Genomic DNA, 26165 nt, shown 5'->3' with positions numbered 1-26165 from the left:
TGTAAAATAAATATGCTATATACTATTTTTATTTCTTTTATAATTTCACATTTTATCTTATTTTACTTAAAACCTCCACATACCCGCGCGCATTTATATCCACTAGTAATCATTCTTTCGTTTCCCTTTGATACGGTCGGGATCGCAGATCGTACCATCACCTTTATGCTCGTCACTAAAGTCTCCTTGGTTTTCGTATCAATGGTCCCAACCATTGTGTGCGATGAAGGTTTATTCAATGTAACGTGGATGCGCTGATATAACGGACGATATTCCTACGGTCTGTAGATTAAATATGTGCGAGCGCACGAAATATGCAGAGTGGAAATAGCTCCGTGCCCCGAGAACGGACGAATCATTCCTGACATTATAGTCACACGATATATTTGCTCATGAGCAGAATCTGACTGGTATTCCCTTTTACCTATATATGTTACATAATCCAATTTTAATTTCTTTGCCATTAATATTATATATTTTTATTCTTGTCTTTCTCTCTCTCTCTCTCTCTCTCTCTCTCTCTCTCTCTCTCTTTCTGTTTCTATTTTTGTATTCTTGAGAAAGCCTTTCGTGGATCTTCCGCAATCTGCTTGATCGTACAGTACATACATTCGTGTGTGGTACTAAGGTCGTCTGCACAGGATGCCTATATGTAGATTGCAGAAGAACCACGCCCTCTCCCGTCGCGGGGGGGGGGAGGCCTTTCCCCGCTCTTTCGCCTCATCCATCCCCAACCCCTAATGACGCAAGCAAAGCAAAACAAAGAAAGGTTTATATACCGGAGGAGCGCACGCTCTCTCGTGTTCCCATCTCTCTCTTTCTCTTCTTTCCAACCCCTTTCTCTCTTTCCAACCTTTCTCTCTTTCTTGCTTCCTTTACCCTCGACGGGCCGCCACCCTCCCCTCCCCCCGTCTCTTTCGCGCTATTTCTTTCGTCCTCCTCGCACGCATCAACTCGTCCTTACGGTTTCCTTCGCTCGCATTCGACACCGTCTCCTTGTCCCACTCACATCCGCTCATTGCCTCTGTCTGTCTCTATCCTACTACCTACTACCCTCCACCCCCTACCCCACCTCTTTCACTCTTTCTCTCTTTCCGGGCTTCACTCGCTCGCTCACATGCGCGCAAATGAAATCGATTAAAATGCTGGGCGCAACTTCTAGGCAGAGCTGCTCTACCCCAACCCCCCGAGCTTTCCTTACGTACCCCCCCTCGCCCCCTCGTCCTGGCCGTCCTCCGCTCCAACCTCCGCCAAACTCCCACTCCTTTGCCGTAAGAAACCGAGAAAACCCTTACGTGCGTTCTCGCTACCTACTACCCACCCTCCGTACCCGCACCTCAAGTTTCTCCAAACCCCCGTGTACCATCGTCGGACGATGGTATGAGTAGGCTGCAAAGTTCGTACGCGTAAGTATATATGTAGCGGGGGATGTGTTGCTATGTGTGTACCTACGTATGTATGTATGTACGTGCGCGTAAAGAGTACTCGTATGCGTGATTACCGCGACAGCCGCTCGCGCATTGCTTACATACACACATTGCTTCAGATGCGCCTGTGTGTGTGTGTGTGTGTTGCACATGAAAATATCGCCTCACCTTATGGCACTATTGTGGAGTAATTAACAATTGACATCAATGCAAAAGCAATAGGTGTGATAGGTTACAAAGTTGCGCAATTAATTTATAAAAACATGCAAAATGTATTATTGATTGTAATCAATGTCTTGCCCGCAACGCTTTGCAACACAATCCAAGATATTGCAGGCATAATCGACATGTGTTTGAACAACAGCGAAATTATCGATAATCTTTGTCTAGTAGAATAAGATGTGAATTTAAATCTGTAATCAAAAAATAATTTTTTACGAATATTTGTATATAAATCCAATTTGACAGTTCAGTATTAAAAGGATGCATTATCATTTTGGGGAAATAATATATATTATTATTATTTATTTTGTCTCGCAAAAAAATTAAAAAAAAATATATATATATATAAGAGGAAGGAAACGCTCGAGCATACAGTTCCTTCCGACTTTTGCCCTTGGGTCAGTGATTTAAAATTTATTCGCTCTACAAAACGCATCGATATATTCTATACGTTTAAATTCGCGCGACTCTTTCAATGCCATCTGACCGGTTCCATCCTTTTCACTTGACTCGTCCTTACTTTGGGTTCGCGAACCTCCTCGTTTCGTCTCTTCCGTTCCTTTTCCTATGAATATACATACACATGTATATAATTTCTCGCGGAGGCGCACGCCGCGCACAAACGAGTGCGAGTGTTCGTCTCCGTTGCTCGAAGCGTGCTCGAGCACCGCGCGCTCACGTATGCGATTCCGCGCGCATATATGTATGCGTGTGCGCGCGCGCGTGTGTGTGTGTGTGTATGTGTGTGTGCGCGCGCGTCTTGATGCGCGTGTCTGTGTTGGTTTACCGAGAGTAAATGAGTACGCGGCAGTCGCAGGTTGGTTGGTAAAAACAGTGGCCCTCTCCTTGCCTACCCTTTCCTCCCGTCTCCGCCGCCCTTACCGTCCCCCCGTGATCCTCCCGCTACCCTCTTACACGTCCCCCTTTCGCGACTCTCCCCCCCCTCGGGCGACTCTCAACCGCTATCACCCTCCCCTCCCGCCCCCTCTTTGCCACCCGCCTCGTCCTTTCTGCGCTCTCCGCCGCTGCTTCTTCCCTCGTTTTCCTTACCTTTCCGATATTCCACTCCCGGCAAGCTCGCGCGTAGACGTAAGACTCATTCGTCTTAAATCCCGGAGAGAAGCAACGAATTATTACGCGAGCTAGGGCGAAGTCGCGTGAAAACGGTAAAAACGCGGCAATTCTACCACGACGGCGCGGCGCTTTTATTTGCCACTCTCTAAAGCGCGGCGATAAAAATCGCCGTCGAGATAAGAAATCGGAGAGAATAATGTTTGATTGATATCATAATTAATATATATTTAGAAACGTCTTCTTTCTCGGGCGCGCGCAAAAATAAAGGCTACTCGATTCGGAAATTAAAGAGAACTGCGCCACTAAAAAGGAAAAGAGTTTATGTAACAATTTAAGTATAACAACTTATATTTTATATTCAAATAAAAAAAAATAATAAAATAAGAATTGTGAAATTATTTAATCATTAATTTAAGAAAAAAAAAAATGGAAATTTTGTAAATGTTTTTTATTGACTTCCATTAATTTGAAAGTGACGGATTATTGAACGCACTATTTTTTAAGTCGTTCATTCGATTAGTATAAACGCAATGATTTTTTATAGAATAGATATAATTATTTTACAACTGCATCTCGCTTGAACATAATCAATGCCACGTAATTAATTAATAGCTTATTTAACATTTTTTATCAATAGAATTTATATATTTAATCATTCCTTGTATTTTGACATGTATTAGTTAAAACTTATTACGTTTACGTCATTTACTTTTATTTAATTAAACGCGATAAATCCCGTTAAAAATACGAGAATGACACATACACGAATGACATGACAATCGATGCCGAATATTATTAAAAATTAATCACAAATTTTCTCTTTAAAATAATTAACAGTTATTCTTATATTAATTTCTATATAACTTGTAAAAAATCTAATAATTATTTTATTCTAAATAAACTTGAAATTAGAGTAATTATATATTAACTGTGATTTGATAAAACAGATTTTTTTTATTTTATATTTAATATATGGAACGGATATCTAATGTTATTTTAAGTAATGTTTATAACAAAACTTTCGAGGCGGCAAAAAGTTCTCTAAACACTTTAATCGAATGAGATGGAGAGTATCTCGTTATCTCGTTGTCCTCCTAAAACTGCGTTTATTAATGAAACGTACCGCTCGGGCTTTTAATCAATCGAGAATTCTCGTTGCAAAGCAGTTCGAAAGATACAATTAAGATTTATCTTGAAGTGCAAAGCGGACTGATAGCAGTTGCGATAGTTGTGAAAAGTTTAGATGCGCTTTATATATATATATATGCGACCTAAATTACTGCAATATTTACATTAAAAGGGTATTAATGATTCAAGAGAAGCAATACGAGCGCGTTTTCAGCTCAAAATTTTAATTTGACGATTTATAATTAGCATTTTAATTGATTGCCTTTATTTTGTTTTGTTAATTAAATTTAACTTTAGAATTATATCAACTTGATATCGTTTATCTCGGAGTTATCAGTAAATTCGTTACATTTACATCTGTTTATTTAATATTTTTCAGTTTAACTATATTGATTCAATATCATATTATACATTTTAATTAGATTCTAATTAAAATATCGAGGGATTACATTGACATTTATATTTTTACCAAACACTTTTAAGACGTTTGTATCCGGACGAACTTGATAAACAAGGTGCATGAGTTTAGGGTCAAAGACGATCGTCGACTATCTCTCTCCCCCTTTCCTTCCCCCAACCCCTCCGGTCACGGAGCTGCGCGAGGGTAGAAACGGCAAGAGTTTTCGACCGGCGCTCAAGGGTTATTGTTTTGGGTACCGCGAATTTGCATTATTTCCTGCGACCGATCTCATTGTTCGTTCATTTTTGAATGTTGCATTCTCAGTCACGAATTCGTCCTCCTTGCGTGTCGCGCGATGCATTTGTGCAGGCGTAATTAGCGATGCGATCGAACGCCGTCGCTTTTCAGCTCCTAACTTATTCAACGTTTCTCATTCCGCTGACTCTCGACCGTACCCTCGCGAGGATAAGAACGTGTCACAAACGCGGCGAATCCGTACATAGGGTTGTTGTCCGAGATCTATCCTCAAAAGTGGATCTTCAAAATCAGATTCTCTGACGCATATTGATAAGCATGGTTTTTCGAGAAACTTCAACTCATACATCCTACACATATACATGCACATATTTACACGACCAACTAATGATATTTAATTAATAATAAATGTACTAAAATTTTTATTAATTGCTAAATCTGAGACACCCCTTATAACTGTATTTTCTATATATTTCTATACGTATTTTTGTACAAGTATGAACTTTTTTCGATTACGCCCTAATTGTTTACTCTACTATTGTTGTTACAACTATTCTTTAACTTCCTTAATTCGCGCATCATATCATTAGCGCAAGAAATACACGTATAATGCTTATTTTGCGATGCGCATTTATTATTGCTCAACACAGACTTATCTCGCGCGTTCTCTCTTCGCGTCTTAACAATGTTAGCCCTCATAGCCCCAAGGGCCAATAAGGGATGGACGCCGATGGTTATAAATTCTTACCATATTATGTAGATGAATACATTTTCATCATCGAAACTTTTAATTATTGATGACATTAAGCGTAGGAAAAACTTTGAGAAATATATTTATAGATATATCTTTGTATCTCTATATTTTTATAGATATATTTTTATTTTATAGATTTATACATATTTATAGATATTTATATATAAATTAATGAAAATAGCAAGCGATATGAAAAGAATCGGAAAACGCAAAAATATACAAGAATATAAAACATTTGGAGATAAAGTTAGTGAAAAACAAGTACATTCTCGTTAAACGTGATTTTGTTTATATTAGTTTATATTAGTAAATTTGACGTATAGTTAATTCTAAATATAGTAAATTATAACTTTAGGAATTTTTTTTTTTCAGTCTTAAACTACGATCAAAAAGTTTGTTAATTAGACTTAGAGACTAATTCGTGACGCGAAAAAAATATAGTATCTCATTGAAATGTGATTATACATGGATTAATGAGAATAGTAACTTTAATTGCGTGACACACATGTCTTTATCTCGACAACGTTCAGTTCGCTTTAATAAGTCCTCTGCTCCCACGATTATTTTCCCGCGCACACACACATACACACACACACACGCACACACATATTAGACGACGTCTAGAGATCGGAGAAGAAAGGGGACCGAGAAAAGGACTTGTACGGGATCCAGGGAAAGAGGAGAGGGGGAGGGGGGAGGGGGAGAATGGGAAGGCGACCCTCCGCCTCGCGTGAAAAATATGTAAAGTATTGATTGCATTTTATAATTACTTGGGAGCCGGTCGTCTTAGCTACCCTATCCACTCTCGTGCCACCCTCGCTCGCCACCCTCCTCTCTGCTTCCTCGCACCCTTCGCGTTCCTATCGTGGGGTTTCTTCTTTCTCGTCTCTCTCTCTCTCTCTCTCTCTCTCTCTCTCTCTTCCCTCCCTGTGTCGTATCCTGATTCTCTCACTCTCGCAATTCCGTCGTTATCTCCGTCGCACCCTCGCGCGTTCTCCGTTTCCTTCGCCACCGAACTGACACGGATATGTGTGCGTGTCCCACCCCCTTACGTGGGCTGCCGCGCACGTTCTCATGTGTTTACACTTGAGCGAGCAAGGAGATAGTCGTTCTCGCTTCCTATACGACGCATATCGAATTAAGAGAGAGAGAGAGAGAGATATACAGAGAGAGAGAGAGAGAGAGAGAGAGAGAGAGAGAGAGAGAGAGAGAGAGAGAGACTCGACGATATACTCCAATATTAAAAACAATTGCAATTTTAAAGTAGAAAAACAAGGAGAACGAAATTACTTCGAACTTTTTATTTATGTTAGAAAAATCGAGACGTTCTTTAATTTTAATGAGAGGTGCTCGGCGTAAAAAAAATGTTTTATATTTTTTAAATTTTGAGCTTTGTAGTTTAGAAACTTACTCCTAAGTATGTATCGGAAAGTTTCCTGGAATGCGACTTTTAGAGAATAAAGTGAAAAGATAGACACTTCTTAAGAGCCACTCCTAAGTCTATTCACGGGAGAGTTTTGCTATCAAGAGTTGTCCTTAAAGATTGATACTCTCGAATTGTACTACTACAAATCTAGGCGATACTTAATTAATATTTCTAACACACGCACACGTGTTTTATTTTTTCAATTATCTAAGAAAAAAAAATTTGAAATTATTATTAAAATATTTTTTAATTTATTGTGTAAATGACATAATTTTTTTAACACGTGTCCGATTTTCATTTTTATTTCTTATCTATCCTTGTACTCGTCAGCCTTAGTGAGGAGACATTTCGATGATCCTCATTGAACTTTATAATGGACGTATTGTTTACGGCGGCGGTACTCGAAGGAATTTACGTGCGAGCGACTAAGAACTAAGGGAGAGTTCTCACTGCAGCTCGAAAGATACAATTAAGATTTATATAGAAGTGCAAGGCGGACTGATAGCAGCTGCGATAGCCACGGCTGTTGTGTATCCCCTTCGTGCACTATTCCTCGACATCACTTACGCATCAAAATTTTTATCTGTTTGTTTCGACAACAAGATTGTTTATACGATACGATCGAGAATACTGATGCGATATTATCAAATTGGTTAATTAACAAATTTTTATACTATTTTATTTATCTATTGTATGTAAAGTCACTCTTCATGCTGAATCGTTGAGACTGTGCATCAATTTAATTGATCCGGTGTTAATTATGCTATGCTAAGCATATATTAATATATATGGGCAGGATTACAATTTAATATCATTAGTAGTGGTCTATTTTTAAATAATGAAGCGATAATCTCTAATAAAGCGAGCCATTCGTAGTTACGCTTTTTTTTTTTGTGGAAAAAAATTATCACAAATCAGAAATTGATAACAAACTGTAATCAACGTATGAATGGTACTTTGGGCGCGACGCGCGTTCAGTGAACGAGCCCCACGCAAATGTATATATTCATCCCTCTGATTAATAGTCGAACGTTACTCCTCGCGAATACCTACGGTGCCCCTTGCTCTCTCCCCTTCTCACCCTCCCGGGCTACTTCCTTGCAACCATCCGCGAAAGTAAGTAGTGAGTGAGCGGCATTCAAGGGTTAGTGACTGTAGGGATGCGGAGATGGAGGTTGGGGGGAGGGCGAGGGGAGGAAGGAGAGGGTGGTAGCTCCAACGGCAGACCGAGAGAGTAAGAGTAGGAGGACTCAGTGAGGAAGGCAGGGTGGTGGTGGTGGGGTGGAGGGGTGGATGGATGGAATGGATTCTTAATGGAGAGAAAGAATGGCGGATGGAAATGGAATAAATGGAAGAATGGTGGTGGACGGAAAGAAGAAGAGGGGGGGAAGGAAAAGTGGAGGAATGGATTGAATGAGGAATTTGAGTCGGATCCTATAGAGCGATTTTGTCTTGACGCAAAAGCGGAGCGTAAAAGAAGAAACAGGACTTCGGCGACGCGCGAGCGAAGTGCCGGATGACCGATTGTTGATCGCGCCGACGATGACGTCTGAGCAGATCCTTTATCCTTGATCTGTTTTACGACTTTTATTGATTAATTTGATCTGATTCTCGACGACGACGCGTTTCGCGCGCGCGCGTGCGCGAAGCGATGACGATGATCTCGATAATTGTTTACTGGACCTTTGAAACTGATTGCATATCAGCCGATGATTATTTATTAACATTGTATCATCTACCCCCCCTCCTCTTCTTTTCCCAACCCTTCCTCCCATTTCCACCCAACGCTCGCGCTTTCCCCCTTTTCTCCCTCTTCCCCCCCTTTCACCCACGCGTACGACTGCGCTCGGCAGCACTTCTTTCCCTTTTCTTAAATACAAAAGCGAAAATTTTGCTTATTAGAATATTTCCAGAAGACGCTCTCACCCGCAACTCTGGTGCTCATCACCAACTTCCCCCCCCTCCCCCCCAACTCACCCGTCTCTTAGCCTTTAGCGAGAGTTCGCGCACTCGAGTGTGACGGCACTGAGCTGTGTCGGTTGGATATCCTCTCTTGTTTCTGGCCGAGGCGCCGCGGACGACCGGCTGGCGGCCATTACTATGATTGTATGCACGCGTAACTTTAATTATTATTACACAGAGACCCCCCCCCATCATTCTCCTCTCATCAACTCTTCTCGCTGTACCGAGCGGTAATTTGACTCGGCGTATGACAACATTAAGGTCTAGATACTTTGCTCGGTCAGGTAAATAGATCGGTATGTAAACACAAGACTTGACACGCAACTCGGGACGACGACGAGCAACAAAGCTGGATCGGGATTTTTCGTGGCTTCGTCGCTACGAACGAGATCCCCTTTTTTAACCCTTCCATTGAGGACCCAGTCGCCTGCTTTACCCCTTCTCGTTCTTTTCAGAAACGCTAATCGCGCAATGCGTTAGGGATAGGGAAGCAGTGAGTTATAACAATAAGAAGTGAGTGGGGATAATATACAATCTCGATCAAAAGTATGAAGCGTTTTTTATAAAGCGCGACAGGTCAAACTAATCGCGGCGTCAACGAATTATGAGTTACACGATAAATTATCTTTTCTCCAATTTTGCAATGACTGTGTGATGATGAGTTGTGATAACTGGAGATGGTGATGACACCGAGACACGTTTAATGAGATATTATTAATATGTATAATTATTTTACGCATCATTCGATGGAATGTTATAATTAAAAAAAAAAAAATTTTTTTTTACTATCGACGATAATAATTGGCGAATCGCGTAATGCGAGCGACATTTCTCTAATAATGACGCTATTCTTCCTCGACTGGCCGCCACAAGACAACCACGGCGGTCGCATGACTGGCGAAATCGCGATGATGGATGTGACTTGCGAAGCGCATTGCATCCGTGCGCGACTATGGCAGCGCAAAAACTTTACACACTAATTTATGGTCGCAGGAAACGCGACATGCGCTCCTTCCTTGCTTTTCTTGCCTTCAGTTTATCTAACACCTTCGGAAAACTAACCGAGAGGTTCACTCCGCTCCCTCCTTGAACATCAACATCGCCCTAATCGTCAGTTTTATCTGACAGTAGAGAGGAGAGAGGAACACATATGTATATACAGGACGTTACAAATTCATCGGTATCAATTATTATGATATTTTGCGATGAATCTGGAAAAACGTATAATCAAAGTATTTTTTGTTTAATTTTTTTTTTATTTATATATTTTCTTAATCGCAGAGCTTTTTTAAGTTACGTCATTATATACAACCTCTGATCGTGCGTCTTTCCTTAGGGAATTTTCCAGGGGACAGTGAATCTACAGTGTGCATGTATGTGTATGTATTTATATATATATGGAGCGAGAAGTCACTATCTTCGTTACGATCCTAAAGGAGTCACTCCCGATTCTGTTAGGTAACCGAGGAAAAGCGATGTGTGTGTGTGTGTGTGTATGTGTGTGTATGTATGTGGGGGAGTCTCGCGCGAGCGCAGCCGTCGCTCCTCTCGAGTGGCGCAAAACCCTCGAAATAAAGCTTGGGCGCGATGTAAGATACTGAACGACAGGGGTGGCTGCGCTGCCGTTGAAAGAGAGAGGGCGAGACTGGGACAAACAATGGGAAGGTAGTCTTCGCGGACAATAGCTCGTGTGGAACAAACACATCTTACCCGTTCGCTGTTTCTCACCCTCCGTCGTCCTCCCCCGCTCCCCCACATTCCCTCCTCCCGCCCACCGCCCGTTGACACACAGAGCGTTCCCCGAGCATCGGGGAGGATGCATTTCTCTGTCCTCGCGGCTCGCGCCGCTTACGTTTTTAAATCCTAAAAGGCCTCTAATATTTCTATGCATTATGCGTGCGCGGACGAACAATGGGAGCGAGCGTCACGATGACGACGACGATCGGCCATCCGTCGTTTTTCCATCCGAGAATACATTCGCGTTGCGAACGGTATTGTACGAAATATTTCGAGGGACGATCTTTTTTTTTTTTTTTTTTTTTTTTACGCACATCTCGATTTGTCCAGATTCACATCGGTTCATTTTCGCGATCCACGACGCTAAGTCCGATAAATTCGAAACTTTCCTCTCTTCTCATCTCGCGTAATGCTAGCAGTAACTAGTCCCCTCGATTGATGATAAACTTAAAGTGAAAGATTATAATTTATTTTCATATATTATTATAATATTAAAATAATATATTAAAATTTTTTTTTATATTATATTTAATTTTTTTACATTTTTTATATCATATAATTTTTTTTATGTTATTTTAAAAGATTAATTAATTTACACAACATTTATGCCATTTATTATTATATTACAGATAATTTAATTAATTGATTATTTGGTTTTATATTAGTAAAAATAAAATTTAAAAGCAGCATCTACAAACAAATTCTACGATATGAATGAGCTATAAGAAATAAGAATAAGATCGGTGCATGTTATAAGAAAAAGTTACTATCAAACAATAATTGATAAAATTAGTAATATTCTTGGTTCAATCAAATCAGATAAAATTTACAAATTGAAAAAAATGTTTTCTTTATAATTTTCTTTCTTAGACTTTAATTTATTTTTGCAATAGATGCAATGCATATAAAAAATACTTATTAAAAGTTATTTAAATAAAACTATTTTAGCTCATCCACATTTAAAGTAACAGATTTATCTACAATCTATAATTTATCTACACTCTCTAGAAATCCGTTACTTTAGAATTAAATAAAAATTTGTCACTCACCGACACTGATGCGCAACAGCGGAGATTTGGTCTTGAGTCTACGTTGTCTGCAACACACAAATATAAAATCCAAATTATAGCAACGCTTAAAATAATTAATATTTCAAGAAATTATTATTGTACGCATCGAATTTTATATATCTGATACGTATAATAATAAAAAGGTATAAATATAATTTTATAAATTCTAAAAAAGAAAACTATTTTAAATAAAAACTTTTATAGCATGAGTCTCTCTTGTTTAAACTATTCAAACAATGATCGAATAGAATTAATGCGTGTATACGGGATTTATAATAATTAATATAAAAATAATAATACTCACCCTTGGGTTGCTCCGCCGGTGCAGGATGCCTCTCCTAGGCCTCCTCCTCCTCTCAGATTGATTCACACGCGTTACTTTAAACGGCACTCCCGCACTTTTATTAAAAGATACTTCCGCACTTGTACGCGCGATACTTTCAACGACACTCCTGCACTTTCGAATTTCAACACATTTCGAACACGCGACGCAACCCGAAAAGCTGTCCGCGGCTCGATGACAGCATTAATGATACGACGAGCCGTCCGCGGCACGATGACAGCGACGACGGCGTTGGGTGCTTGGTTTCCCCTTTTCAGTAAACCTTAGTAGGCCTTAAGGCCCTTAAGGCACCATCCAGGTACTATGTCCTCCCACCACGCCAAGGTTACACCCTAGGAGGGTATTATATGTATATAATTTTGTAATATGATATATATATATATATATATATATATATGTATTATATTACAAAATTATATACGTATAACGAGAGATTATCCATTCTTGAAAAAGACTTTAAAAAGAACTTAAAAAAGAAAGTGATCGAACCCCGTTTCACACTAAAATCTGCGAGTCGACAAATACGACTTTATTGCTCGAGCGTTGCTGAACGAATGATAACAAGGCTGTAAGTCGTACGACGTTAACATATAGCGCGCTAATGTTTACATCGCCAAGGCCGAATACAATGTTATTGTTTTTGCGACCGAGAATATGTTACGTACTATGACGTATATACGGTGTTGAATATTAAAGAATACAAGTATTTTAAATTATAGATTATTATAGATAATTATTTAATAAACGATTAATATATCATGGAGCTTATTATTATATTAATCATTATTCGAACCTGCGATTTGACTATTTTATTACGCGTTCTCAAGCTGAATCATATTTAAATTATCAAAAATTGAATAATAAAATATGAATGATAAAATATGAAATATAATTAAAAATCAAGTATTTTTAAAAAAAATAATTATTGTTTATAAAGAGAGAAAGAAAGAAAAAGATCGCGATAAAACAATAGTTTACAATTTTGATTCTAATTCACTTTGATTCTTTATTAAAACGTCACGCAAAATACGCGCTTCGGAATTTATCATTATGATATAATTACGTATTATTAAAAATTTAAAGTGTGTGAAAGATAATTAATTATTAATTAATTAAATTAATTATTTACGATATCAAATTATTTCCCGATACTTCCGTCGCGATCGCGTTGAGTAGAGAAATTTGATGGAGTGTCTCGCATTCTATTTTCTTATTGTTCGAGTATCGCCGTGAGAATAATAAAGTTATAAGCCATAATACGTTAACAATAGCGCGCTAATGTTTACATCGTCAAGACCGTGTACCATGTTATGTTTTGATTATTCGTTGCCGAAATATTTTCCGTACTATGATGTATGTACAAACGAAACATTAAATTATACATGTATTTTAAATTATAAATCAATTATTAAATTATCAATTAATATATTACGGAGTTTATTAAATCGATTACCTCTTTTTCGCGATGCTAATTGGTTACCTTGGTTATCAACGATGCACTGAACATTACTTTATATCAATAAAAGCTTGTCACAACTGAGCGAACGCATTTGATAGTTTAAGTGGGTGTGTAATTTTTATTTAATTTATTTTGAAAAAGTGGAAAACTAGAATCAATATGTAAGTAATTACACATACACAGAAAATAAATGGCGCGCGCGTGACGCGCGTTTATAGTATTCTAGTACAGATAAATAGGAGAATAATATGCTTGTTGGCACGAATTAATACGCTTGCGAGAATCTGTGCAACGTCATTGTCATTTCGCGATTGCTGCGGCAGACAAGAGAGAGGTCTCGAAAAAAGGAAAGATCTCTCGGAAGAAAAAAAGACTTTCGCGCACGTTCAAAGATTCGGAATCTCGTCCTTAACCCCCGACTTCCACCCTCCTGGTATCCGATGTAATTCTACCACGTACCTACATTGCCTCGGGTGCCTTCGGCCTTCGCAGGTTACGAGGGAGACCGAAGGCGTTCACGGGGGTGGAGGCCGTAAAGGGACGAGAGAAAAGGGAGAGGATCGGTACGCGTACGAGGTGGATTGCGTAGAAAGGGAAAGGGTTCACCTCCTCGGTGTCTTAAGTATAAAAGATTATCGAGAGGCAGCGCGGCTTTAGTATCGGAGGAACCGTAGACGCCGCTGACGACGACGACGACAGCCCGTCACTTTTTCCTTGAACGAGGGGATAAGCGGGACGCGGGTGAGAGAAAGAAAAGAAAGAAAGAGAGAGAGAGAGAGAGAGAGAGAGAGAGAGAGAGAGAGAGAGGCTGGTAGAGACTCGCCGGTAAGAGAGTCGGGGGTACGGAGCACGAAATGAGGGTTCCTGAGTTTTTGCCAGGCGATCAATAAAAGTCTCTGTGCTCTCCTCTTATACTTGTCGTATAACGAAGTAGGCTGGCTGCCTGTAAGGGGTTTGGGTGCGTGGCCCGGTGCGTGCATTAATTCCACCTCCGCCACCTCCGCGTCCATCTCTTTCTCTCTCTCTCTCTTTCTCTTTCCCTCTTGGTTCTTTCTTTTGCTCACCCCAAGGTCTGCTTGTGTTCCTTGCTTCCTCTTGCCTTGTCGCACTCCTTCTCGTTTGCCCTCCATTCTCTTCAAGCTCGTTCGGGTTCCTCCAGCGGTGCCCGCACTCCGCTTTCTTCTCCCTTCATCTTCCCGCCTTGACTCATCAACGCTCGGTGCCTATGAGAGCACGCAGCCTGATACGACGAGGGTACAACGAGGAGAGTTCGGCGATCCGTTACTTTTGCGCCGCGGGGGTGCCCTCGGTTCGAGAAAAGACACGTTTTAAGAAAGCGCGCTCTCCGACCGATACGCCGCACAATTCTTTTTTTTTTTTTTTTCATTATTATTATTTTTTTTTTTCATTATTTTTATTCTCAGTTCTACCTGCACGCGAGTACAACTTCTCATCTCGTAAACGGACAATGAACTTCACGAAGACAAGTGCTCTGTCTTTCGGTCGGAGCGATGACCGGAACTTTTGTACGCGAAACTCTCAGATATTGATCTGCAGGATCATTATATGAGGATTGATTCGTATTATAGTATATGACACGATGTTTTCTTTTGTAATCCACATCATGCACCGCGCGTTTCACTTCACCATCATTACACACGCGCGCATACATTGTGCCGTGAGATCTGTAATTGTCGCGATGTCGCAACACCGTCGTCGTTGCCGACAAATCTTCTTCCCGAATCGTTTGGCAACTTGTTCGACTCCATTCGCTCGGTTTACCTTTGTCTTCTCATACGCGATAGCGTATCATAGTATGAGTATAAGTAGCGTAAATTCGTGTACAGAGGGACGGTATGACTCCATTCGCGATTGTGAGCAACTCATTCTGTGAGTAAAATTAAAATAAATTCTTCAGTCAGTGTCGATGTTCGATAATGAAATTATGCCTGAGTAACCGTGTAATCAGGATCATTTCTTTTGCTACGGAACGCGATTAAGAGATTATACTAGGGCTAGCTACAGATTTTACTGCGAGCATCGTCCGTAACCTGGACACTCGCCAGGACACACGCTGCGTTGATTGATACTAATTGGGAGTCAAAAATCAAGAAGCTCGAGAAAGCCATTAATCCTATTCGTGTAATTAAACCAGATGTACGTGGAGTTTTTTTTTAAATGCGTTTATACCAAACGTACGAGACAGTCTTATTCATCCACGAGCTGTCGCTTGAGATCTTTATTTCCTCAATTTGTTATATATATATATATAGAGAGAGAGAGAGAGAGAGGGAGACTAGAAATTGATAAAAATCTAATAATGCCGTTTCTAGATTTTCTTTAATTTATTCAAGTCTATAATTGCCGAGAAAAGAAGGGGTAGAGTTTTCAAGGAGCCCTTCGGATAGGACACCACCGTTGAGGATACGGTCGCTCGAAAATTTATGTGTCCCCGCGCCCCGCGCCGGAACTTTCCGCGCGCGAGCATAAACGCGCCTCATCGGGATGGTTGGCCTCCCGTTCTAAACCTCAACGGATGCCGCGGATCTGATCTCGTTTCGCTTCTTCTCGCGCTTTTTCCCACACCCCCGATCCGCGTCCTTCCCCCTCCCCCACTTGCCCTCCTCCTCCCCTCTCTCCCCCTCAAACCCCGCGTCTTCCACACAGGCACCGATACACTCTTCGCGCATCACGCGACCACCGCCGCTTATTTCTTCCCACCTTCTCCCTCCCCCCCCCTCTTTCCCCTGTCCTTTCCTCCACATCTTTTTCTCTCCCCCGTAAGCCCTGTCGCGTATCCGTGTAAAAGAAAGTATCATAAAACTGTGAAGCACGCTCGTGAGCGCGGTCGATCGAATCAACGGCCACGATCGATTCTCGATCGCTTTTCGAAGGAGATAAATGACTCGCGTGTATCTCATGTCGCGGCAAGATGATCCGTTCATTGTTCGATTCACGTGCGACATTTAGATTAAACGAAACGCCTATAACGAGTCATTTAGTTGAAATATTTAAGTATTTAAGTTAAATACGACATATTAAATTTAATTTATGACGTATTTGACTTAAATACTTAAATATTTCAATTAAAAAAATAATAATTAGTTAACAACTTTTCTCTCTCAGTGTATGCATGTGTTTGCACATTTGATTTATTATTTAAATAACACGATGTGATGTGAATATGAATACTTTTAAAATACGTGTTTTTGTATATCTTATATGTATATTATAATATTTCCAGACAGCACACATATTTATAATAATTATTTGAATATTTTATAAGTATTTATCAAAATATATTCTTAAATATTTTTGTGCTCTTAGAAAACAGATCATAAAGATTCATCATAAATATCATAAAAATATTTATAAAAATATTGAGAAATATTTACAAAATACTACTATAGATAATTTATTCTTTACTTACCATAAATATTATATAAAATATTTAGTCTATATTTTAATAACATATCGTATAAACTTCTTATGATTTCTTCTCTTAATATATACAAAATATGTATAAAATATCTATGTTTCAAAAACTAAACAGTAAAAAATATTATTTACAATTATGTACAATTCTTGTACATGAATAAAGCATAATGTAACTTTTGACACGATCATAGCGCGATCGATCCCTCGTGAGTTATAACGGCGGGAAGATCAACAAAATTACGCCGAGCGATTCACTCTTTCCGGTCCGATCTCTTTTCTCATGCCTCGGACGCTGAGCATCGATCGAGATTTACTGAACCGTCGCGCATTGTCTGCTTTCACGGTGTTCTTAGGATACGCGGTCTTTGAAGCGTGCATCGCGGTATTTTCGTTGAAAAGAGATTGGCCTACATATATATATATATATATATATATATATATATATATATATATATATATATATATATATATACGTCAACGACGAGGAGCCCGCACGCTTCTCCTTCAGAATACACGACTTATAACCGCGTAAAAAAAAAAGACAGCTTGCGTTTCTTCGCATAAAATATTAAATCCTTTTGCGATTAATCACGTATATGTATCAGGATTTAACAATCGTGCGAAATAATTATCAAACCACTCTGAAATAAATATCTGTTGAAATTGCTCGAAATAGCGGATGACATTAAATGATGTTGTAATGTGCAATGTCAATCTGATCTAGATTAAATTAGCGGACAATGAACCGTTTCTCTCTCTCTCTCTCTCTCTCTCTCTCACTCTCTCTAGGGTGAGAACGTTTGCGTTCTTTTCTTGGATTTTATCGACATAAAATTATCAAATTGAATTTTCGCGCAACGAGAGACACGTGGAATCCAATTTTCGAAGCATGAGCAAGTTAAATATAAATCGAACTTTTTCCAAAACACTTCATGGAAATAAAAAAAACTTGCCAATCCGGTGGCAAAAATGCTTAGATATTAATGGAAATTATGTAGAAAAATGACTGGGCTGTGCGTTGGAAATATTTTGATCGAACAAAATGTTTGGGGAAAAAATTTTACTTACATTTCACTTGCCCACCGTAAAATCGCATGTGCGTGAGGAGACCGTTTCGTTGGAGAACGCTTCGCTTCATCGCCCCACGCCGTTCGCGGGACTGTCGCGTTGACTTGATGAAGACTAGGTTCTCGGTCTTCGATCGGATCGACTCTCGCACCCATTGGATTATCGATAAGTATTTAAGCGCGGTGAAACGGCGCGGAGGCCATAGTGAGAATTAACGAAAACGTGACTCGGCGTTGACGCGATGCGGGGCTTGCCCCCCGCGACGATTCTGGGTAATTAATTCACAATGGGCGGCCTTCGACCATCTCATTCTCTCTCTCTCTCTCTCTCTCTCTGTCTGTTTCTCTCTTCTCTTCTCATATGGCATCCCTAATGCACGAATCTCTTCTTCACCCCCGTGATGATATCGATTGCTAGTACGCGGGGGTATTCGTTCTTCTCTTCCCATACGCACGCGGACGTTCCTCGCATAGATTAAGGATGGAGGATCGATTTCGTACGAGCGTCTTGTCTTCGGATTTTTTTGTACATATCGGGCATGCCGATAAACAGCAAGATTTAAGCGTTACCTAAATGACCTCTTCTCGTAATCAGCGGGAGAAATTTTCGCTGGCTCAGTTCGTCGGATAGTAATCTTTGACAGATGAATGTTAAGATACCGGAGAATAAATTCAATGGTTCTTCCATCGCTCGTAGATATACTATCCTGAGTTGTTGCCTGATTGAGGATTAATTAGACGAAGACTTTTTCGAGTTCTGCTCTCTCGAGTTCCGTTCTGCTTGATGACGTGATCATCTACCTCGATGAATTAATTTAGATTCAAGCGCGATTTTCACGATAATGTTTGAAAGATAAGAAGAAGATATAATAGCTCGTATCGAGATTTTAATTGAACTAATAAATCTATGTACGAAACAAATGCACTTATTTTCAAGTACGAAACTGGAGCTTCTTCTTTCATTAAATATTTTCTATTTAAGCGAACTCTCTTTATATCTTGATGCGTCAAAGATCGAATATATTTAATCGAAGAATTATATATATATATATATATATATATATATATATATATATATATATATATATAAGGAGGTGAGTCACTAGAAATTATTTTCTAAGATTCTCTATCTTCATAAATAAATATTGATTTTTAACAAACAAATTTAAAATAAAAGTTAAATTATTTTGAAAAAGCTACATTTTGGTCATTTTAGTTTTCTTTAAGTGCAGGCGTCAAAAAGTTTTGAAGGTCATCTCAAGTTTTTTCAAGATTATTTCGAGGTCACTCGATTCGTGCTTTTATAGTTGATTAAAAATAGGGCTTTTTATTTATAAAATTATTTATAAAACTTAATTTTAATTACATTAAAATGTAATTACAACAAATGTAATCACAATTTTAATTAACTTAAATTTATTAAAAACTTTTTGATGCCTGCATCTAAATAAAGTAAGCTAGCCAAAAAAATTGTAGCTTTTTCAAAATAATTTTACTTTTGTCTAAAATCAATATTTACGAAGATAATATCTTAGAAGGCAATTTTTAGTGACTCACCCTATATATATAACGACGCAAATGAATTTTTTTTTCTTTTTATACCGCGATTGCTTTCTCAGGATATCAAATTTTTGCATAATCAAATGCATCCCTTTTAAATGATCCCGTCTATTTCCTCATGCATGTGCATTTGCATCTCCTGCGAATGTTGATTACGAGGCGTTATTGACATCAATGCGGATTTTCGATTGCTCATATCAGAAACCTTCGAAGCACGTAGCGTCCGAGTAACAATATCGATCTAATCTTACCAATATAGTTTGCATATAGCACGTCTCAGGTCTCAATTTTCATTTGATGTATAGGCACTTACGCGTGTAGTTAGTTACTTATTACAACATGAAGAAAGAAAAAGAATTTTGCTGTCGCGGCAAAAATTGTCGCCGTTATCGTATTCAATGCAGCAGCGAATAATCGATTATGTATAACTGTAAAGCAAGTTTTATTGAAAAATCTTAAATCTAAATTATTGACGATTTTATTCAAGGATCCAGAAATTTTGTCGTGAAAGATACGATTTTTCGTAGTATTAATGTACAAAAATATGTAACAATTGCCAGCATTTTCTATTATTTTTATATTTAATAAAATGCAATTAATTAATAATTAAGTCCGTTTAAACGGATTAACAGAAATTAATTACGGTATCGTTAATGTTTAAAAGTCAGCGATTTTCGAGAAATCGCTATATCGACTCGTTGTTCGTATATGATATTGATCGATATTTTTTTTTAAGACCGCTGATAATCGACCACGTTTGTCTGATAATAGTCGCGCTAATCACGCTCAACGTCCTTCCGCGAAACTATCAGTAACAAATAGCAGGCAAGCCGTTCGGAGGCATTCTCCGCGGACTATGATGCACGCGACAAACGTGTAACCGCAAGGAGGGAAGGCTCGCGGAGAGGGAAAAAAGTTTAGAGGGAAAGGGGGACAGATGGAGGATAGAGGGAATGAACGAGCGGAAATCAAGCGGCGGAAAAAAAAGGAGAGAACCCGCGACCGTCAGGGAGGAGAGGGAGAAGAAAAGTGCAGTGGAGAGAATCGAAAGAGGAAAAGAGGAAGAAGAATTGCCGGTGGGGAGAGAAAAAGAGAGAGAGAGGGGGAGATGGGGAGGAGGAGGAAGTGGTGGAGAACGCGGTGCTGCGGGGGCGGAGGTACCGGGCGTCGCGGCGTTGTCCTCACACGTACTGGTGCTTTCTTAATCATCATCTGTCTATCTCTCGGCATTAGCAGAGAAGAAAGAGGGAGACCGCTCGGTGCGAGGGACGACGGGGGGAGGACGCGGGGGTTCCGAGGAAGAAGCGAGGTAGGATGTGGTGGAAAAAGAAGGAGCGACCGGCGCGATGAGAAAGAAAGAAAGAGAGGAAGCAGCCCCCGAAAGAGTCGCAGAAGAGAAGCGAGAGGAAAAGAGCGAGAAAGAAAGAAAGAGAGAGAGAGAGAGCAGTGGCAACGAGCGAGAGCGTGCGAGGGGGGCAGCGGACAGAAGGGGAGAAGGGGGGAGAGTAGAGAAACGCTTCTTACTCCGCCCAGCATCCAAGATGGCGTTGGCAGCGGCTCCCCTCGTCATTAAAATCAATAATTAAAAAATACATCCGTGGGCACCTTCGCTTTTCTAGCGCCTCGTGACGCGCGCCCGCCGCCGTCCGCCTCCCCGCGCGTAGCGGCGCGCGCGCGCGCGCTCCACCGCGCACGTGTGACGGTGCGGCGGGCGCGACGCGCATAGATGAGAACCCCTGCGGGCTGTTTCCTCCTCGCGGATGAGGAAAACGAACGGGAGTGGGGTGCCGCGCGCGCGGTACGCGTTGAGAGCAAGCGGGGGCGACGGGGGGAGAGAAGGCCAGGGGGAGGTATGTAGTGGTACCAGGCACTCTGCACCGGCGAAATCCTTAAACAGGGACACAAGAACGGGCGGATGGCTACGGGAAGTAGGTACTTCTCTACGACCACCTCGTACCCCCCGTCGTCCCACGCGTGCATCCCCCTTCCAAAGCAGCTCGAGTCATCCCCGCGTCCCCCCCCCCGTTCTACTTGCCGCCGCGTTCGAAACTTGCTGGCGAACTGGATTTTCGGAGTCTTTTAATTACCGCGATTATTATCGCGCTATGGAATACTAATTAATTCCGGCTGGGTCGAGCATGAGAGGAGGCGGCGGCGAGCGCGAACGGGGGCGCGGGCCGGAGTTTCCTGCCGCGCGCGAAAAATTATGCGAGGCAGCTTTTCCGTACTGCTCGTAACTTCTCGAGGAAACGGAGCACGATTTTTTTTTTTTTTTTTGGAGCGAAATATATACTACTCTACGTGGTCACGATGACTAGAAGAAAGAGTGAAATTTTTGGGTGAAACTTGAATTAGCATCGGAAAGAAGTTTCTTAACAATTACTTTGCAATTAATTCCTTTTTTAATTGCTTTCACAGATCAACCGGATAATTAGCAGAGTTTCTATTAGCGACGATATCTCCGAAAGATGACATCAGTACAAACTAAATATTTAAGTATTAAGGATATATTTTCATAATTGTATTTTATATATATATATATATATATATATATATATATATATATTTATATCTATTCGCATGTAATTATAAAAATAATTTAATAAATCAATTATTATATATAATAATTTATAATATACATCAAAAGTTCATAAATTAATAAATAAATTAATAAAAAAATTTTATATATTCCTAATATGATTATTATATTTTAATTGTTCATTATAGAAGAAACAAAAGATATATATATATATATATATATATATATATTTTATTAATTTATTTATTAATTTATGAAACCTTTTATATAATATATATTATAAATTATTATATACATTAATTAATTTTTTAAATTATTTTTACAATTATATGCAAATAGATATAAATAATACATACGATGATGAGGAATTCGTTTTATCGAGGAAGAAAAGTGTGTGAGTAAACATATATGCTTACTTGAACCGAAAAATTCATTAACTAATTCTTCTTCATTATTCAGTCCCTTTCTCTCTCTCTCTCTCTCTCTCTCTCTCTCTTTTTCTTTCTCTTCTTCTCTATCTTCCTTTGTCGCAAAGAAGTAATTTTTCTCAAGCTTTTATGGCACATGTAGCGATTAGTTATGCACTAGCTAGTTTGCGCTGTAGAATATTTCTCGGCAGGTGAAGGCATGCACCCTCGTTTATGGACTTAAGTCTTGCTCCGTTGCTTTTTCTTACCCCACATGATGAAATCTTCAAGGGAGGCTCAGCACATATACAACTCGAGGACACCTGTATCGTGCGAATTGACCAGTCGAGCGATGCTTTATGTCTCGGCAAGCTCGGCTCTGCGGCGCCGGGCAAACCGTCAGTTAGGCCGTTATGATTGACTATGATCGACCTCTCGTTATCGTTCGAAGGTCGCACTGCACTATAAGAAGGTTTCACTGCAATTAGCCTCACATAAGTTTAGGTACAATATAATTTGTCTAACAGTTGATGCATGCTTGAAAAACAAATGAAAAAACGCAAATTGACATATTTGCATTCCTTGCATTTCTTTTCCAATATTAATTAAACTCGACATTTATTATATACAGTGGAAGCATCGGACGGATGTAATGATAATTGCAGGTGCAAGGTTTTTTTTTATCATCATCATTGTTAGTTTGGTAACCAAAGAAAATAAATAAATAAAAATGAAAGTAAAATAAAAAAGCGACGATAGACATTTGTTGTATTGAAGTTGCAGTATTTACGGTACATTTTTTTTCTCTATTAAAAAAATAATTTTCTCCTCATATTTTCTATGGCCTTCAATTAACATTGTTTCTTCAGTCCACCGTATATTTAATAAATGCTATATTTTGACGGTAACGCGAAAGACTAAAACGAGAAGAAATAATCTTTGAAGAGAAAAGCGAGCGATATTCTCATTTAAATACAAATTTTTCGTGATATATTTTTTTAGACGAGCGAATCGAACAGATCGGATGATTGACAAACATGCTGTTTACATAAATGACGTACGCAAGCTTCAACGGGGAAAATTAACATTCGTCGTTTGTTGTTCTGTAAGTATTAAGCCCGATTCAAGGACTGTATTTTTTTTTTTTGCCTCATTGAATTAGGCCGTAAATATGAATATTGCGGTATCGTGTGTGTAAGGTAAAATTGCACCTCGGTGTTAACCGTCCAGCAGAGTGGAAAAGGGTTTTAGGTATGAGCAGATAATCGAGAAAGGTTTGTTCTAATATCCATCAGAGATCCCTCTAGCTGTTGCGTAATCGTGTAAGTTCAAGAAGTCCATTGGTTCGGAAGAAAAACGTCTTTTAATATATCGGGAAACAAAGTGTAAGAACATTATCACTTTCTATCGTAGAGAGCATGTTTATTAAAAAATCTCTCCGATTGCTATTAATTATAGTTCAACCAGAGCCGAAATGATTGGTACTTACGTGGACGCAAACGATGCTTGGTGCGTTAAATTTAAATTTAAATTTTACAAAATGCTAATGTATGTGTTGTTTTGGTAGTAGAAATGTGCGTCGAAAACAATGATCTTATCTCGTTGTCAATTTTTCTTATTTTTTAATTCGTATTAAATCTCAAATTATATATAGTCCCAAAAAACTTCCGAGATGTGATTTAATTTTAATTTACTTAATTAATTTATTATTTATACTAACAAAAATTTTATTTTATTAGTATTTATAATTATTTAAGTAAACTATACACAAACATTTATTATGAAAAAATTGTCGAAATTATTCGTGATTGATTTAGGAATGCTAGAAATATATAAGATTTATTCGCTCTTTATTCGCATATTAATAGTCGGTCCGGCAAAGATAACACTCAAGTAAGAATATTGATTAGAAAATAAATGTCGACGTTATCGCGATACATTTCAAAGGGCGATTATGTCAACAGACTACGCTCGTTGGAAAGGCTAGATAAAATTTCGTGAATTCTATGCAAATTGCAAGCGACACTTCTTTAAACATCATGCAAATCGTATTATCGATATTTTGTTACGTGTAATACACGATGTCGCCGTTTCTCGTACGAAAAGTCGCTCGAATATTATTTCTTTATAATGATTTCAATGCACTATACCTCCCCTGATGTAATGCCGGTAAGAACATTAAGAGTTGATGAAAATTAGCGAGAATTATAAATACACGCACACAGTAATATCTTTTGGAGTCCGCACATAAGCGGCTTATTGCACAAACAATTGCAAAGGCAGGATTCATATTGTTAACAAATTCCTTTTGGTCGGGATACTTCATAATGACGCGAAAGCGCTTTTTAACTCAGATGCGAAGCGCAGTATAAGAAAATTTTTGTCGACTAACGTGAGCCTTCATTGGTATCGGGCATATTTGATATGTATTCGTCTTCATAACTAAAATAAAAAATTTATTATATAAAATTGTAGATAAAATTTATTATATACATGAAAAATTTAAAAAAAAAAAAAATTAAAGAAAATACGTGAGAGATGATCAATCAATTTTTTCTTAAATACAAAAACGAAGTCTGCCGAAATCTGATTGCAAATTATGAAATTAATTGTAAAACTTTAAAAAATTAAGAAAAGAGAAGAAGAATACTTTGTATCTGTTGCTAATACAACCTAATATCCCAAATTAACTCGTAAGAGTTGTTTTTTATTGTTAGCAATAGATAGGAAATATTTTCTTTTTTCTTTTTTTCTTACATTTTTTACAGTTTTACAATTATTTTCATAGTTCACAGTTCACAGCTATATTTTAAAGTATCTGAAAATTTCTCTAAGTGTTCTAAGTGAACGTTCTTCTCTCTTATACAATTACAATTCGCATGAAGAGACCGTACACATTTTGATGAATAAAATGAATGTTATGCTCTCTCTTTCTCTCTCCTCTCTCTCTCTCTCTCTCTTATTTCTTTTAAAATATTTGTTCGCTTTGAATTTGATTTTTAATTTTTTACATAGACTCTTCTGAATCTCTGCTTTATTACGTTAATAATAGGTTCTTTAATTTATTATTATATCTCAGAGAAGGGAACATTTTTTTGAAAAATACTCATTGACTTATCAATGTATTTTGTTTTAGGGTACTTTGGCTTCTCCATCCAATTGAGTCTCTATGGAAAAACGCAGATAAAGAAATAGATTACAATCATTGTTCACTTCTTTATGACGGTAAAATATGTAAGAAGATCGACTTTTGTACATTGTTTTTGAATAAAACAATTTTGTTTCCCTTTAAAGTTATCATTGATGGTGTCATGTAAAGGTATGTGAAGGCATGTGAAGATTATTCGGAAATAGTTTAAATAAAAATATGTGCAAATGCATGCATAATATAGATGCGTGTATGGGGATCTCAACTCTTTTATAGAGAAAAAGAAAAAGACAGAGATAGAGAGAGAGAGAGAGAGAGAACGGAAGGAGGGTCCAATGGGCTGGTACCCACTCAGCTGGAGGTGGCACAAGGAGGTGGGACTCTTCGTCTCGTTCTCCACTTTCAGTAGCAAGGCAGTAACAACTCGACTGCTCTGAGAGCCAGGTTGTCCGGTCACCACCGCTCGACCGCTTTCCCGCCGCGTATATAGGCGCGTGTATGTATAACGTACATGCGTCGTGCCACCTGCGGAATTACGTGCGCGGAGGTCACGGTGCAAGTTGGCGATTTGTGAAGGGATAATATCTTCGTTGTGCTGGTTACATACGTATTCGTGTTGAGTGCACGATCGACAGGGAGACTACATGAAGAGCTGATGACGATGATGATGATGATGATGATGATGATGATGATGATGATGATGATGATGCGAGATTGCGCGGATAATCATTGGCCTGTCGACGGGTCAA

The 26165-nt window shown here is 38.9% G+C and overlaps 1 protein-coding gene across 4 annotated transcripts in view; it reads left to right on the top strand.

Annotated features, from left to right (window-relative positions):
• LOC126851964 (protein jim lovell) overlaps nt 1–26165 on the top strand; it is a 139746-nt gene that overhangs the window by 99473 nt on the left and 14108 nt on the right. The window contains exons 1-2 of one of the 4 annotated variants that reach the window (XM_050596362.1): nt 22568–22772; nt 23271–23373. The exons of 2 other annotated variants lie outside the window; for them this stretch is intronic. The gene's annotated coding sequence lies outside the window, so the exon portion shown is untranslated. Of the gene's footprint in view, nt 1–22567; nt 22773–23270; nt 23374–26165 lie in introns of those variants that run through there. One more of the 4 variants, XM_050596367.1, reaches the window with a different exon arrangement.

This window comes from Cataglyphis hispanica, chromosome 9, assembly GCF_021464435.1.
Source record: "Cataglyphis hispanica isolate Lineage 1 chromosome 9, ULB_Chis1_1.0, whole genome shotgun sequence".
NCBI classification, from domain to species: domain Eukaryota; kingdom Metazoa; phylum Arthropoda; class Insecta; order Hymenoptera; family Formicidae; genus Cataglyphis; species Cataglyphis hispanica.
Note: the sequence above shows the minus strand (reverse complement) of the source record. Positions and strands in the feature narration are given on the sequence as shown.